Raw genomic sequence first — 15177 nt, 5'->3', positions numbered from 1 at the left:
GGCGTGAGTCATTGTTTACCAGCAATGGCCAGGCTGCTGTCAAGTCTCAGCGCATGTGCAACCATGAGGAGTGGAACGTGCTGTGCCAGGACAGCCATAGTTGAGGACTGGCAGTGGGAAGCAAACAAATGCTACCTTTATCGTGTCTCCAAAAAGAAGAGAGTTCCCTGTTGAAGGCTCACGTGTACAATTTATAAATGTTTCATGAAGCAAACAGTTGGAATAAATGGCAGTTCCAAGTGAGTGGAAAAAAAGGTTTACATGTTGTCTGCTACGAAATATAAACAGTGCCACCAGGGAGAGCTGGAGAACACAGTCCTTGCTATGGTAACAGGTTTAGAAACCAAACATGACTCTGATGTGGAAACAGAATCTTTTATTCTGGAGGAATAAGCACGAACTGCCTTGCCTTAAAATATACTTTCAGAGTCTGTCCCTGAGATCTAAAAACCTGGAAATGAGCCCAGATCCAAGGACAGAGAAGCTTCGAGAATGGGGCTTTCAGATGACATTTCAGGCACAGAGTGTGAATGAACTTCTGGCCTTTGGATAGCCAAATGGATGGTTGTCATATAGAGATGCATTTGCTGCTAGATCAAAGGCTAGTCTGGTAGAAACCTAGCTTAATCACAGTGATTGGAAACTTGGTTCCAGGCCAGCCTACCCAACAGACACCATGGACTGGGGTCCCAAATGCCCTTAGTACTTGAGCCTCCACTTAGAGAACCTGGACCTTAGTCTCCTAGGAAAACAGTCATCATCCTTGTTGCCCTCCCCAGTCCAGCTGCCTGGCCAGCTTCACCTGGCACAACCTCCCTTCATGCACACTTGCGTGTCCAGTGACTGCCTTAAACGTAGACGGTCCAGACCTGGGCTCCTGGCAGACTCTCAGTCTCGCGCACCCTGTGGGCCCCCCATTTCAGCAAATGGCAGCTCCATTCTCCCGCCTACATAGGCCAAAAGCCATAGGTTCCTTCTTGACTTTTTCTCTCATACCCCTCCTCTAATCATCTGCAATTCTAATGGCGCTACCTTCAAAATATACCTAGAATTTGGCTGCTTTGCACTGCTCCTACTGTTATCACCCTAATTCAAGCCAGCATCACTCCCTGCCTAGATTACTGCCACAGCCCCCCTAACTGCACAGCCCACCTCCTCCTTTTGCCACCATGAGTCTATTCTCAAACCAGACTAGTCAGATCATGTCACTCCAACGTGCAGAAGTCTTCAATACCCCCACGTCACTCAGAGAGAAAGCCCAAGTCCTTAGAATGACCTATCAGGACTTCCAACCTGTTCTCCCCACCTCTGGTCATCTGTCTTGCCTTATCTCTGTTACTTTCCCTTTCATTCACTCTGCTCTAGATTCACTTTGTCCCCCTTCCTTTAATATGTTGAACTTGGTCCCACATTTGGGCCTTTGCACCTGCTGCCCCTTCCGCTCAGAATACTCCTCTTCCAGGTACCTCATTCCCTCAGGATTTCTGATCTCAACTTGAATACCTCCATAAGGGCTTCCCTGGCCACACTGCTTCAGACATAACCCCCTCCCCGTGTGGACTGGCAAAGAGCGGGAGGGAGGTGGTCTCTCCCCACGCTGACCCAGAGTCTGATGCTCTTTAATGTTTTACCATCTCGTAACGGAGTGATCTGGAACACGTGCCCTCCGGGGCCAGCAAAGGGGAGAGAGAGTTTAGAACTGACATACCAGCTCTAACCCGCCTGGGATAGAGGGATGGCACAGACCGGTTTCCTGCATAGTGCATCAGCTACAGGGAGTCAAACAGTTTTACCTAGTTGCAAAAGAGCTAGGAAGTGTAGTATTCTACATGCTCAAGAAGGAAAGGAGAACAAGACATGGGTGCTTTTCTCTATCATGAACTATGAGCTGTTTCCTTGGAAATCCTTCACTGCTTGGGCAATAAAGGTTTTTGTCTCCCTATCTTATTGTTCTAAGATTCATCTCAGAGTGATTCCTCTTCATTCATCCACTCAACAAATGCTTTTTGAATGCCTCTTATGTGCCAGACGTTGTGAATGATGCTGGAGATACAAGACTATGTGAGGTGACCTTATGTTCCTAGCTGCAGTGCCCCATAGTGGGTGGGGGGCACGAGAAACCACAATATGATTCCAACTGCCCCCACCTCAAGTCAGTGGCATGCTGCACATGCCCCACTGGCGTAAATTCAGGATGGACAGAACAGTCCTACTCTTCCCAGGAACAGTGATGTTGTAAGGGGGGTGCTACCAATTTAAACATTACTAAAAGGTCTTGCAGCCATCTTAGAAACTTAGAGATCCATTATAGACACATGTAGCCACATAATTCATCATGATCTCCTTTATTCAAGAAATAACAACCCATAAATGTGCATTTGCTTCTCAGAATAATGAATCAAGCACAATTTCCTTCTTGGGACCTCAGGTGGACACCATGGACTCTTTGACTGCAATTGCAGGGAAAAATCTAAACATGCTCGCAACAATAAGACTGAGTTTAATTTGCTTTTAATATAACGTTTTGGAGTGGAAAATGTAAGATAACATTTATGAATACAATTTATGTAAATTAGAAAACACATATTCTCCAAACCACATAACACTGTATATGCTCCAAGGAAGCAAGCATATCCGTTATTTATGTTACGCATCCTCGAATAGGTGCTTACGGAGGAGCAGGGAAAAGGAGTGGGGATCTGGATGAAGGGAGGGAAATGACAGAACGAGAGAGCATCGTGGCGTGAACCGTGGTACTAATGCGCCATCAACTAAGGATTACTACTAAGATGTCAGATATGAATTTTACATCTTATTTTCCTTGTTTGAAGAGGCACTCAAAGACATTTGTCGAATGGACTAATGAAAAGTCATCAATCTAAAATGTGTCTTTAGAGCCAAATTGCTAAGTCTTCCTTCTCCACTTCCATATTCTATTTTCTGATCTAAGCCCAGAGGTAAGTCTATAAGTAGAGAAGGATGATACATCATGCCCATTGCCTGTCAAATTGACAAACAGAAAAAAAACCTATAACACTGTGTTAGCAAAAGTATGGAGAAAGGAGTGTTTTCAGGTTACCAATAGGAATGTAAAATGGTACATGGTACGTCTTTCTGAAAACCCACAGTTCTTGAGATCCATATAAATATTCATAGTCTTTAACCCAAAACTTCCATTTTCAGGAATTTCTCACAAGAAAAATAACTTACATACAATCAAATTTTATGAGCTGATGTTTGAGGCAATGTTAATTGAAATAACAGAAAATTGCAAATAACTTAAATGCTCAGCAATAAGGGTACTAGATAAATAAATTATGTTATGTCCATATGATAGAGTTGTATTTAATTAAAATGTAATAATAAGAAAATGTTTATAATAGATTATTAAGCAAATACAGCATTCTAAAATTATGCCATACAATTCCAATTTTGAAAACAGGAAAGATGTACATAAATTGTTCATGGTAGGTATCTCCATATTAATATATGAATTGAATGAACATTGAGTGGTGGAATTATGTATGATTTTTATATATTTTTTCCTAATATATAGGGGGTATAAATTTTAATTGGAAAATACCATAATAACAAACGTCAATGAGATTGAGAATCTGGTTATAATTCTACCAGTTATACTGTGTCTCAAAAGAATGAAAAGATTTTTCCAAACTAAATTTTTATTTTATTTTAAAATTTATGTATTTGAGAGAGAGAGAAAGAGAGCGTGAGGGGGGAAGAGGGAGAGAGAGAAGCAGACTCCACACTGAGCACGGAGCCCTACGCACAGCTTGATCCCAGGACCTGAGATCATGACCTGAGCTGAAATCAAACACTTAACCATCTGAGCCACCTAGGGGCACCCACACTTAGTTTTTTTTAGGTGGTATGCTTCCCTATTTACAGAATTGTCAGATTTTTTAAAAAAGATTTTATTTATTTATTTGACAAATAGAAATCACAAGTAGGCAGAGAGTCAGGCAGACAGAGAGAGGAGGAAGCAGACTCCCCGCTGAGCAGAGAGCCCGATGTGGGGCTCGATCCCAGGACTCTGGGATCATGACCCGAGCCAAAGGCAGAGGCTTTAACCCACTGAACCACCCAGGCGCCCCTGGAATTGTCAGATCTTTTTCACATGTGCATTCCAATCATTACTCAGTCATACTTTACTGTGCTACTCTGAGCTACTGCATTATTCCCATGTTAATGATTATAAAGAAAACATTTTGAGGTGGGATTGTGGATAAACAAAATAGTCCCTATAATTTTCTAGATCTGATCCAAGAATTCATTAAACATTTTGTGAAGATTCTGTTTGTGATTAAGATGAAGGGAATCTGTTTTATTGTCATTGTGAGGGCGCCATTCAGTCGTGTCAAGACAAAAACTGACAAGGCATTATGACCCATTTGAAGCTGAGAGTTATATTAAAATCCAGGTTTGCTTTCACTTAACTAATTAAGCATAATGTTATTTAAACTTTTTTTTTTTTACTCTGAAAAACCCTGGATGGATAGGTAGATAAGCAAGAAGCGGATGGAGTCAAAATCCAACACCAATATATGTTCTATTTTCCTAGAGATGATAGCTTATTCTAGTATCTTGTCACTTCAATAAATGGATCTTCTGGTGGTGGTGGAGGGGGGGACCTCATACACAAAACAAAAACTAGCCTGGACCCAGATTTAAAATTTACTGACAGCAAATGTTACCTTAAGAAACCACATTCTTGCCTCCCCTCCCACCCCCAACCCCCAGCCCCAACCCCATCCCCACCCCGACCCCAGAGCAGCACCAAGTTGGCGCCGGCGGCCAAAGTCAGTAAAAAGGAGCTCGACTCCAACCATAACCCAGCCGACAAGACCTCAGAAGAAGAACAGCAAGAAACAATTGAACATATTGATGAAGTGCAAAATGAAATAGACAGACTTAATGAACAAGCCAGTGAGGAGATTTTGAAAGTAGAACAGAAATATAACAAACTCCGTCAACCATTTTTTCAGAAGAGGTCGGAATTGATTGCCCAAATCCCCAGTTTTTGGGTGACAACATTTGTCAACCATCCACAAGTGTCTGCACTGCTTGGGGAGGAGGATGAAGAGGCGCTGCATTATTTGACAAGAGTTGAAGTGATAGAATTTGAAGATATTAAATCAGGTTACAGAATAGATTTTTATTTTGATGAAAACCCTTACTTCGAAAATAAAGTTCTCTCCAAAGAATTTCCTCTGAATGAGAGTGGTGATCCGTCTTCAAAGTCCACTGAAATCAAATGGAAATCTGGAAAGGATTTGATGAAACGTTCAAGTCAAACACAGAATAAAGCCAGCAGGGAGAGACAGCATGAGGCACCAGAGAGCTTCTTCACCTGGTTGACTGACCGTTCTGATGCAGGATGCAGGCGCAGATGAGTTAGGAGAGGTCAGCAAAGATGATATTTGGCCAAACCCATTACAGTACTACTGGGTTCCCCATATGGATGATGAAGAAGGGAAGGAGAAGAAGAAGAAGAAGAAGATGATGATGATGATGATGATGATGGTGATGATGATGAAGGATCAGAAGATATTGATGAGGAAGGAGATGAGGGTGAAGGTGAAGAAGATGAAGCTGATGATGAGGGGGAGGAAGGAGAGCAGGATGAAGGAGAAGATGCCGATGGAACACTGATGGATCCCAACCTTCCTTTTTTAATTTTCTTCAGTCCCTGGGAGCAAGTTGCCGTCTTTTTTTTTTTTTTTTCCTTTTTCTTTTTCTTTTCTCCACTCGTGCTCATTCACCCTGTTTTTTGAAGTCTCCTTTTTCTCTCCCTTTATACCACGGTTCTCAGCTAATTTTGGGGGGAAATACCTTGAGCAGAACACAGTGGGAAAAGAATCTCTACCCCTTTTTGTTCCAAATTCATTTTTTTCCCTTCCTGTCTCAACAAAAACAAAAACTTTATGGAATCAACACCACCGTGCTCTGTGGGAAAGAAGAAAAACCTTATGGTCGCTTAGCTCCGCTGGAAGCTGGAGGGTGCCCGGCCCCTGTGTAGTAGTGCATAGAATTCTAGCTTTTTCCTTCCTTTCTCTGTATATTGGGCTCAGAGATTACACTGTGTCTCTATGTGAATATGGACAGTTAGCAGTTACCAACATGGACCTGTCTACTTTCTCTTGTTTAAAAAAAATAATAAAAAAAAAAACTTTAAAAAATGGAGTTATAGAAAGTCAGCAAAGGGTGGGTTTGAGATGTTTGGGTGGGTTAAGTGGGCATTTTGACAACATGGCTACTCCTTTGGCATGTTTAATTGTGATGTTTAACGGACATCCTTGCAGTTTAAGATGACACTTTTAAAATAAAACTCTCTTCTAATGATGACTTGAGCCCTGCCACTCGATGGGGGAATCAGCAGAACTTACAGGATCTTATTTGGAATCGACATTCTCTATTGTAATTTTGTTCCTGTTTATTTTTAAATTTTCTTTTTGTTTCACTGGAAAGGAAAGATGATGCTCAGTTTTAAACGTTAAAGGTGTGCAAGTTGCTTTGTTACAATAAAACTAAATGTGTACCAAAAAAGAAACCACATTCTTTAATTCTACTGTAATGAATATAGTAATAAAATAAATGTGATTTTTCAGCCTATTAAACACACATCAATACAAAACTGAGGCATGCTGGTAATTAGACAAAAGGTGACTTAATCCAAGGCAAAAAGTTTGCAGTTAACATTTGGAGGGCAGTATTTTTCAATGGTTGGTTATTATTTTAAGGTGCCATTAAGATTACAAAAGTACAAGACTTTTTGTTAAATGTGCACTTGCAAGTCCACTGACCGCCTGTTAACTTGAACTATTGACATCTTTGATATAATCTTTTGTTGTGTTATGTAGATTACTTGAGTTTCAATGAACAGCCTATAAGATCAGATATGTTTAAAACTCATAAATGCAGCTAATGTGAAAAACATTAAGAAATCAATGTTTATGTCTTGCTTTTTTAAAAAAAATGATAACCCTGTCTACATCTGTCTTCATTCACTGCCCTGTCTATATTCACTTCTCCAAATATAAGACATAAACCTCATTTATATCACATATTGTTATGGACTGAATGGGTCATCCTAAATTCATATATCAAAGCCCTAACCCCAGTGTAGCTATGGGTGTACCCCACTTTTGGAAAGTTCTCATTACACCACTTCACTTTTATGAAAGACCTACATTAGTACCTGTTTTCACCAGCTGAAAAAAAAATCCAAATAGAATACCCACTGTTATGAAAAAAAGCAGTTATTGTACTAATGCAGGTGTTTTGTAAAAGCAAAGTGGTATAATGAGAACGTCCCAAAAGTGGGGTATAGTCCAGGCTTCATGTCATTTCAGCTTCCAAAAGGTTTCCCAGGAACACTCTACTTTTGGATAGCTGAGGAAAACTGTATATGGAGATGGGATCTCTGAGGAGATAATTAAGGTTAAATGAGGTTATAAGGTTGATGCCATGATCCCATAGGGCCTTAGCATTCTTTCTTCTCCAAAACACAAAGAAGAGGTCATGTTCATACAAAAGGCAGCTGCCTACAAACCAGAAAAAGAGCTCTACAAGAACTGAACTGTCCAGGACCTTTATCTTGGACTTCTAGCCTCTACAACTGTGAGAAAATAAATTTCTATTGTTTAAGACATCTGGTCTACCGTATTTTGTTTCGGTGGCAGAAGCAGACTAATAAATAATCATTTGTAATTTGTATATTTTATTGGTACTGTGCACCAAATTTGATTAAGATATTAACTGCTTGGATTCCACGAAATATATAAGCTTCTTCTACTATCTAGACTTTGAATTCATTCTGCATATTGGAAATTACAAAGAGATGGCATTTGTGCTACCATGCTCCATTCCTAAATGAATGGTTGATTACTGACTGATCATGGCATTCATTCCTACTGAATCTAGACCACATGTTATAATACATGTCAGCAATCCAAGCAGTCACCATCAATAGATAGATACATTTATATTGATCTGTTTGCCATTCATGTATTAGACTACAAACTCATTGAGTGCTTGGATATTATCTTATCTCTTTTCTACAGTCTATAAACCTCCATGTGATAGAAGCTGAGTAAATTCTCACTGAGTTAAATAAATTGCATCCTAAACATAAGCCTTCTATAAAGAAAATTCCCTACACAGGAGCTTTGGGTCCTGAGTCAAAATAAACTTGTCTTGACTCTACACAGTTTCAGGGGAAAGAGAGCAGGTTGTGTACTTTTAACTTTGATGGAGTTTTTAACAAGTATGAATAATGAGTCATAATAATGATCATCATAATTCATAACAATAATGCATAATTCATAATAATGATTGGCTCATTATGCATCATTATGGAGGAAGTTCAAAGCTGGAAGATGCAAGGCGCAAAGGACTGGAAAGCCCAGCCCCTTGGCTTGAGGAACCCCCCATCTAGTTGAGGTAGCAGGTGCTTACACGTGAAAATCCCGCTCACAATAAGAATAGAATGTGATAAGGGCCACTGCCAAGTGGATGGTTTTGACAATAGGAGAATAAGCATTCGGAAGAAGGAGGGAAAGATTTTCCTTTAAGGTTAAAAAGAAATTTGATAGATGAGCCAATTCCAGCAGAGCTCATTTATTTTTCCTCCGTTCTCTCATAACAAGCTCCCCTGTGGTCTTCTGTTGATTTATCAGATTAGCCTATTCCCCAAATAAAGACATACTTTCTACATGGCCCCACCCCATCATATAAAAATCAGACAGAAGAGAATGATTTTCTAAATCTTTAGGCTGCCTGGGAGATGCAGCATGTCCTCTCTTCAAAGACACAGTGCCCCATGGTCAAAGTCTTGCCATCCTGATTTAAGACCTCCGCGCCCTCAATAGCAATTTGCATGAACAGAAAAGGTAGGAGACTACAAAACTATTTTTGAGGCCCAAATCCTAAAAACTAACAAATTGATTGTTTTTCTGCCTGCAGGCAGGCATTTCCTAGGGCTATACCTCAGTCACTGAGTTATGTCAGCAGTGCAGAATTTACACTTTTAACTAAGAATTTGATCTTGCTGCAGAAGAAAGAGAAATTAAGGAATCAATCCTATTTACAATTGCACCAAAAATCATACAACACCTAGGAATAAACCTAACCACAAATGAAGGATCTATTCTCTGGAAACTATAGAATACTCATGAAAGAAATTGAGGAAGACACACAAAAAAAGTAAAGACATTTTTTTGGGTTAGAAGAACAAATATTGCTAAAACATCTATGCTACCCAAAGCAATCTCCACATTCAATGCAATCCCCATCAAAATACCATCAATATTTTTGACAGAGCTGGAACAAGGAATCCTAATATTTGTATGGAACCAGAAAAGACCCTGACTAACCAAAGTTGGTGGATTCCAAGTTATATTATAAAGCTATAATCAACAAGACAGTACAGTACTAGTACAAACACAGACACGTAGATTAACAGAACCCAGAATAGAGAGCACAGAAATGGACCCTCAATTTTATGGTCAACTAAACTCTGACAAAGCAGGAAAGAATATCCAATGGAAAAAAGACAGTCTCTTCCACAAATGGTGTTGGGAAAATTGGACAGCCACATGTAGAAGAATGAAACTGGACCATTTTCTTATGCCATACACAAAAATAAACTCAAAATGGATGAAAGACCTAAATGTGAGATAGGAACCCATCAAAATCCTACAGGAGAACACAGGCAACAACCTCTGCGATCTCAGCTGTAGCAGCTTCTTGCTAGATATATCTTGTCTGCAAAACGAAGGGAAACAAAGGCAAAAATGAACTACTGAGACTTCATCAAGATAAAAAGCTTTTTGCACAGCAAAGGAAACTGTTGACAAAACCAAAAGACAACCGACAGAATGGGAGGAGATATCTGCAAAGGTCTTATCAGATAAAGGGCTAGTATCCAAAATCTATAAAGAACTTATCAAAATCAACACCCAAAAAAACAAATAATCCAGTCAAGAAATGGACAGAAGACATGAAAAGACATTTCTTCAAAGAAGAGTTACAAACGGCCAAGAGACACATGAAAAATGCCCCACATCACTCGGCATCAGGGAAATACAAATCGAAATCCACAAAGTGATACCACCTCATACCAGGCAGCATGGCTAAAATTAACAAGTCAGGAAATGACAGATGCTGGTGAGAATGCGGAGAAAGGGAAACCCTCTTACGCTACTGGTGGGAATGCAAACTGGGCAACCACTCTGGAAACAGTATGGAGGTTCCTCAAAAAGTTTAGAATAGAACTACCCTAAGACCCAGCAATTGCACTACTAGGTATTTATACAAAGGATACAAACATAGTGATCCAAAGTGACACCTGCATCTCAATGTTTATAGCATCAATGTCCGCCATAGCCCAGCTATGGACGGAGCCCAGATGCCCATTGGCAGATGAATGAAGAAGATATGGCATATATATACAATAGAATATTACTCAGAAATCAAAAAAATAAAATCTTACTATTTCCAATGACATGAATGGAACTAGAGGGTATCTTGCTGAGAGAAATAAATTAATCAGAGAAAGACAATTATCATATGATTTCACTCATATCTGGAATTTAAGAAACAAAATAGAGGATCATAGGGGAAGGGAGGGAAAAATAAGACAAAATCAGAAAGAGAGATAAACTTTAAAAAGACTCTTAACTATTGGGAACAAACTGAGGGTTCCTGGAGTGGGTTGTGTGGGGGGATGGGGTGGTGGGCATGAGGGAGGGTGCGTGATGTAATGAGCTCAGGATATTATATGCAACTGATGAATCACTGAACTCTACCTCTGAAACTAATAATACACTATATGTTAATTAAATGAACTTAAATAAAATAAAATAAGAAAAAAAAATAATTTGGTCTTGTTGAACTAGTGGTAGTGAATCATCACTGTTTTTTACATTACCAGGAAAACAGCCGATTGCCCAGCACACCACAAGCAATAAGCAAATCAGCAGGACATCTTGCTGAGGTGGGTGTTTGTTAGCATTTGATTACAGAGAGATTCTAAATCATTCTGCGAGTCTGTTGGTTTTTTTTTAAGTGAAAACTACAGAAAAAAGACAAAGTATTAAGCTTCCCACGCATGAAGACTCCAAATAGCCTTTAAGACCCTGAAACTTGTACCAAGTGGCATCCCAGGGTTTTTGGAGTAATTCACTGTAGTAGACACTAAGAGCCCTGCCCACATTACTTTATCCCTGGCAGTCATCCAGTTTATTTATAGAATGAGATAAAAGAAAAGACATATCCTCAGGCTCCATGCTGGGTTCCATAAAGAGGCATCCCTGTTTTCCTCTAAATTTAAAAAAGCACAGAGAGAATCTTGTTTTTAAGATGTTGAGCCACATCCTCCTACCTCCAGCCCTTGACCTTGAACCCCACTGTCCTAGGAACCTGGTTTTCCAGGAAAGGAACCAGAATCTGGTTGATGGAGTCACATATTTTTGAGAATGTCAAAATGACTTCATTTCTGAGAAGAGCTGGGAATTGGTAGAGCTTCCTTCGCTTCAAAAAGAGAAATGTTTCTATTACCGAGTGAATCACTTTCTCTAGCCCGTAAACAAACTGAAGGAGCACTAAGGACAGAAATATTGCAAAAGGGGAGAGGGGAGGGGCAAGGGAGAAGGGAGGTAAATAGGCAGAGGACTCTTTCTGGCCCCCTCATTCGCCCACCGCTCCCAGTGCCCAAGCAGGCAGAGGAACAGAAGCAAGAGCCCGTGCGCCGCGCTCCAGACCCCCAGCTCTCCCTCCCCTAGCCAGCTCTGTTGGCGAAATCACATGTCAGTGTTTCTCTAGCTCTTCTCAAAAGAGAAAAGCCCAACAAGTGAAGAGTCCTTTGCCTGGAGTCCCAGGGATGAGAAGGAGAACAGAGAAGAGAAAAGAAGAGGAAGAAAATCAACATTACTGAGCTCATAGTTAATGCCAGATGTCCTATAGTCTAATTAATTCCAACCATCAGCTAGGAGGCCGTGGAGTAAGAGGAGACCTAGATTCGAATTCCAGCTCTGCCGCTCACTAGCTCTCCGACTTTAACCTCCCCGAAAGTAGCCTCACCTGTAAAGTGGGCTTGCTCGTCACAATCCTCTAGGGTTATAGAGAAGATTACACAAGGTCATGCCCATAAAGTACCAGTGTAAAAGTGGTAGCAAAAATTTATCAAAACTTAGCTCTATTTTATAGGCGAAGCATAGGACGCAGAAGGATGGGTGACTCCCTCAACCACGAGATTCCCAGGAGATGACCCATTTCCTCCTGAGATAATGCTTGGCTAGTTCAAAATGTCAGACAAGCAATGCACGTGGCTTTGAAAGCCACATGCGTTCTCTGCAGTCAAGAGGCACTTATTACACTCCCTCTGTAATTGCACGAAATACTGAACTTTAGAAGTAACTTTCAGAGCCTGCACGTCAGTCCCTGCCTGCCCCAGGCCAGCCTAACACTCAGCCTGAGGACCAGCCAGCTGCGTCTTCCTACCAGATGTCTTCCCCCAAAACGAGGCTCTCCTGTTGCCTTTCTCTACCTCTCCTTTGGATGGGTTCCTTTGCACCATCTGCCCCCCAACCCGAACTTCTGGCCTGTTCTTCAGCAGCAGCCCCCTCCACCACTCCTTCTGTGGGATTCTTACCCATGGATCTCGTGGTAACCGAGCTAGAATTCTCACCAAATATGATACTTAACTCTTCTACAGTTCCTGACTTCCTTAACATTACAGGGCCATCTGACTTGTTCACTAGTTCTAGTGACATCCATCACTTTTGCCCTGAGGCAGAGAAAGGCGATGAACAATTCTTGGGCCTAATTTCTCCCGCTGCAGAGCACAACGTCTACATGACCCAGACGTTCACAGGTACTGAAAGAGCGAAGCCTTGGTTGGCTGGGTTTCCTGAGAGGCTGTGTGGAGCAGATCATTACGCCAGGCCGCCCGGATACTTCGTCTAAGTCAAATTCTGTTCAAACCCTGATTTGGGGCTGTGTGTTATTCCTGCATAATATAGTACGTCCTAATTTAGACGTCAAATTCAATCCCTGCCCGTAAATTAGAATTGGGTCTCTTGCTCTTGGCCACCTCTCCAAGATTCTCATACTGGGTCCCACTTTGCCTCTCTGATTCCAGCAGACTCTGCAGCACATGCAGAATGTGAAGTTCCGGGGCACCTGGGTGGCTCAGTGGGTCAAAGCCTCTGCCTTCCGCTCGGGTCATGATCCCAGAATCCTGGGATCGAGCCCTGCATTGGGCTCTCTGCTCAGTGGGGAGCCTGCTGCCTCCTTTCTCTCTGCCGGCCTCTCTGCCTACTTGTGATCTCTGTCTGACAAATAAATAAATAAAAATCTTAAAAAAAAAAAAAAAAAGAATGTGAAGTTCTAGTCATCATCCTGGAGCTTATCATTTGCCTTCCTCCTTCCCTTTCTCCCCACAAACCCTACCTCATCCCCAAAGAGGTCAGGAGTTAACCCAGCTGGGGATTTGCTCAGTCACCAGAACAGAGAACAGAACAGGGAGTTTTCAGCTGGTGCAGGGAGTCTCTAGATAGAGCAAGGAGGAGAAAAGGAGAGAAAGAGTTGACATTTTAGAAATCGGGGTAAGTGAGCTAAATCTGAGAGCTGCTCAGAAGTAGGAATTAAAGTCTTAGAGTCTTGGAGCTGGTGTTTTAGGATGGAACAATGAGGCCGAAGGGAAAGTGGGGCATGGTCAAAAGTGGATGGTCCTGGGCAAGTCCTTCTTGCTTGGTTGGTGCATGTGGCTCACCTCTGTTGGGTCAGTGGGTACATTTGTGGAGGTAATTCTGGCTGGCCTCAAGGATCAGTGTCTACCAGCACAGATGCCCTGAACAATCTACCATGCCAGGTGATCTGCTCAAACCTATCACGCTTGCAAATGCACAGGGTTTATTCCATGCTCTTCAAGGCAGGGTTCTTCTTTCCCCCCAAAGCCACCACTTCACACATCTCTCGCCTGTGGGCTCCAACCCAACACGCTTATTATGACTTGTTTCTTATTCTAAAAGCTTATTCACTTGTGTAATGCAATTTCCCCAGAATAAGCACAGAACTAATTGAGGGACTTAATGACTAATTTCTCAAGCCAAACAAGATGTTCGCATAACCTTTTTAACATCCGAGTTTGTGACCAGATTATCTGATTCGTCTATGAGAGCAAAAATCACACCTTACACCCCAAGTAGCATCAAAAATCAATGTGCAGTGGAAAAGTTAATTAAGGTTAAGAAATATTAATTATCCTTTTTGATCTTTTCATTTAAAAAATCCATTCTTCCTTCATTTGCTCTATTTTCAAAGCTCAACTGTAGATGATGCATCTCTGAATTTACAAGGCTATAAGCAGTGATAGTTACAAGATAAATCTACGTATCACACACTGAATATTCAACGAGAAGCAGCGGACTGCCCAGCAGCGTCTCTATTATTGATACCCTGCATATCTGGAGAGATTGTAAATCTTTGCTTATGGACCAAATTAAAATTGTGATTAAATGTAAAGTCAAAAAGCCTTTTACTTCAGGCCCCAGGAAGTAGTGATAGAAGATATTGTCACCATGGAGCTTTCTAAAATTATCCATTTTAAACAAAGCCAAAAGATTTTACCATGAAGGAATACCAAGTCACCTCTAGAGTGGCTCTCCTATCACTAAATTCCACCTGACTGGATTTAAGAGCAGATTTATCTTTGAAAAATTGTTTTTTCACTCAGTGCACATGGGACCCCATATATCCCTTTCACCTTCTGCCAACACAATACTGCTCATTCCTACTGAAACTGGGGAAGGCAGGAATTTATGAAAATGTGTACATTTAAAATATGAAATCATAAGATATCTTCAAATTCTAAACCACTCTCCTGTATACAAAGCTGGTGCTACTGTTAGAACCCATGGAGGTGGTTTCAAATTAATTTTCTTTTTTTTTTTTAAGATTTTATTTATTCACTTACAGCCAGAGATCACAAGGCAGAGAGGCAGGCAGAAAGAGGAGGAAGCAGGCTCCCTGACGAGCAGAGAGCCCGATGTGGGGCTCGATCCCAGGACCCCGAGATCATGACATGAGCCGAAGGCAGAGGCTTTATCCCACTGAGTCACCCAGGCGCCTCTCAAATTTTTCATTGTGCTTTTCAGA

General features: G+C 41.2%; 1 pseudogene; it reads left to right on the top strand.

Moving 5' to 3' along the window:
• The first annotated feature begins 226 nt into the window (after nucleotides 1–226).
• LOC116596370 lies at nucleotides 227–12984 on the top strand (annotated as a pseudogene).
• Nucleotides 12985–15177: the final 2193 nt, after the last annotated feature.

Source organism: Mustela erminea, chromosome 7 (assembly GCF_009829155.1).
Source record: "Mustela erminea isolate mMusErm1 chromosome 7, mMusErm1.Pri, whole genome shotgun sequence".
NCBI lineage: Eukaryota > Metazoa > Chordata > Mammalia > Carnivora > Mustelidae > Mustela > Mustela erminea.
The sequence above is the reverse complement of the archived record's forward strand: the minus strand, read 5'-3'. Positions and strand labels throughout refer to the sequence as shown.